Genomic DNA, 2745 nt, shown 5'->3' with positions numbered 1-2745 from the left:
CTTTAACACTCACAAGGCCCTTTAACTTTGGGAGAGGGAGTGGGGAGGGAGGGGAAGGGGGAGGCGGTATTATTGAATGCATCTTTTGGAAAAGGTAAACAGCGCGTTTTTCGGGCTGCCTGGCAGCACGCGGGGAGCGGGGCACCCCAGGGGCTGCGGAACGAGCAGCGAGGGGCACAAATGGCTCCGGAGCCCCCACCTCCAATCCCCCGACCTCCCGAGGCTTGGCCACCTCCAATTCCTCCCGAATCGCTGCGGCCCGGGGGGTTGAAACTCCCAAATTTGCTCGCAGGGAAGTGGAAGCGTTCACCCCGCTCCCGTTTGGAGCAGGAAAACACCACTGACACACGAGGCCACTTCTAGCACCCAATTCCCAAGGAAAAGTCAACTTTTTGCACCTCTTATAAAGCAGGGAAAATTTTAAAAGCCTGTTCTTCTCTTAGGCCGGGCAGTTACAAGAAAAGTAAAGGATGGACGAGAAAATTACAATATAAAAGTGCAAATAAATCAATCGGACAAACGCTGTGCGAGGTAACGAGGACTCGGGCTGGTGAACGGGGGATGGAATTGGGGCCGGAGTGAACTAAGCCAGAACATTTAGGATAAAACTGCACCAGCAGAGAAAACGAGCTTAAAAATTACAAGGTTTATATCTGATGTGAGTAACCGCAGTGAGTTTTAAAACTGTATTTTGACTTAGTTTTAAAGGCTCTATCAGGAATGGTAAAAGTTTCATAGCAACACACACAAAAAAGAAAAAAAAAAACCCAAAAAGATAAAAGGCATTAAATGATCTGTTAGGTTTTTATTGTTTTTAAGGAGTTTGGAGTTTTAGCTGCTTTAAAAAATATTTCTTGCATGTTTCAAAGAAGGGGATTCAGTTTTGAAAGGCCAACCATATGGAGGCAATATTGGGTTTAAATGCATGAGAATGTTTTTTAATGAGTTCTTCGCCCTGCAACGATATTTGAAAGCTGTTCAAAATCAAGCAGGGAGAGCGAGAAAAAGGCAATTCTCCTTTAAAAGCGAAGGAAAATTGGGAATGGAAGGGAGGGGGGAGAAAATGATCTTCCCCGCTAGTGGTGGGGAAGGCACACACGGACGGATATATCATTTAGAAGGACAAAAAGCGAGGGGACTGCAGGTCCGCACCCCTGGAGCTGCAGCTCGTGCAGGCACGGCCCGTGCCGGTCCCTCCCTCCTTCCCTCTCTTCCCAAAGGATTTTTCCCGGCCACAGAGCCGAGGGCGAAGCGAAAGCGCGGAAAGTGCGCGGGGCGCTGCGGGAGCCGCCGCGCCAGGCCCGGGCCCAGCCCGTGGGGGCAGAGCCGCAGCTCCAGGGACCATTTAAGGCTTTTCTCTTCCCCTCCTCCTCCTTATTTTTTTTTTTTTTTTTTTTTTTCCTCCTGGACTTTTGTGGTGTCTTGTTTGTTTGGGTTTTTTTTCTTGCTTTGGGAAGTGCCGCTTATGCATTTTTTAATCGCTTTCCCTCCAGCTTGGAGCTATGGTTCCCCTAGAGCTGGCAAGGTTAGGGGGTAGAGCGAGGGAAAATAATAATAAAAAACACTAAAGCATGTTTATTAAAACAAAGAGGGACCCAGCCATGGCAGCGCAGCCCAGCCCAGCGAAGCCTCCTCGATGCTCTCCGTGCCCAGACATAATTAAGCAGATATAAAAATATTCATAATTTTAAAAACAGAGGGTGTGACCGCAAAAAATAACCCTACAACTAAGAGCATTTAGCGATCCGTGGCTTCTATTTTCTTTTTCTTTTTTTTTTTTTTTTCCCCTTAAAATAGCTTGTGAGAAGAAATGGAGCTTGACAGAACCAGGCCGCGGTGGCTGGATGAAAAATGCATCTCGCTTTGCTAAAGTAGCGCCGAGTGGGTTTGCGAGAGGAAAAAGCACAAGGAGGGGGGAAATCTTAAAAAATAAAAATAAAATAAAATCAAATCACCACCCTCTGCTTTTATTCCGCCCCCCCCCAGCCCGAGGAGCGCTGGGCAGAGCAGCCCCCGCTGCTTTCCCCGCGCCTCCCGAGGCCTCGCGGTGCCCCCGGGCAGCCGCTCTCGCTGTGCCTCGCTCACGCACCCGCACACACGGAGGACAGACCGACCCCGACGGACAGACATGGCAATGGAAGAGCCGTTACCTTGCTCGTTGAGTTCCATGCAATCAATGCATCTCCACATATATAATGTGTGGCTCTATTTCCCCCGTTTGCAATGGAAATTACAATGGGATCAGGCTTCTCGTGTGCATATTTCCTTTTATTTATTTATATTTGCGGATCAGCATGTGAAAACCCAGCCTGGAAGAAAAAAATCTATCCAATGCAAGCCTGCTTCTCTCTGTCTGTCTCTCTCTCTCTCTCTCTCTCTCCTGCTCTCTCCAAACACTTCCAGGTTGACAGACGCGCTAGAAAGGATCCTGAGACCAAGATAAAGCCCCCACCCCCACCCTTTTCTCAGCCTGATCTGATGCAGTTCTCCCCAGCCGACTCTTGCTGCTGCCCAGCTAAAAATAATTTAAAAATTAAAAATAGTAATTAAAAAAATTAAAAAAAAAAAAGACAGAGAGAGAGCGCGAGAGGGCGAAAGAGCGGAAAAAGAAAACAGCACCCTCTTGGAAAAAAAAAAGAAGAAGAAGAAAAAAGTTTCTGGCGGCTGGTGAGCCCCGCTCCTCCGGGCAGGTTCGCGGCGCTGCCGCCGTGCGCGGAGCCGGGCGCGGGGCGCGGGGGGGCCGAG

This window comes from Geospiza fortis, unplaced genomic scaffold (genome assembly GCF_000277835.1).
Source record: "Geospiza fortis unplaced genomic scaffold, GeoFor_1.0 scaffold408, whole genome shotgun sequence".
In the NCBI taxonomy this organism is placed as follows: domain Eukaryota; kingdom Metazoa; phylum Chordata; class Aves; order Passeriformes; family Thraupidae; genus Geospiza; species Geospiza fortis.
The sequence above is the reverse complement of the archived record's forward strand: the minus strand, read 5'-3'. Positions refer to the sequence as shown.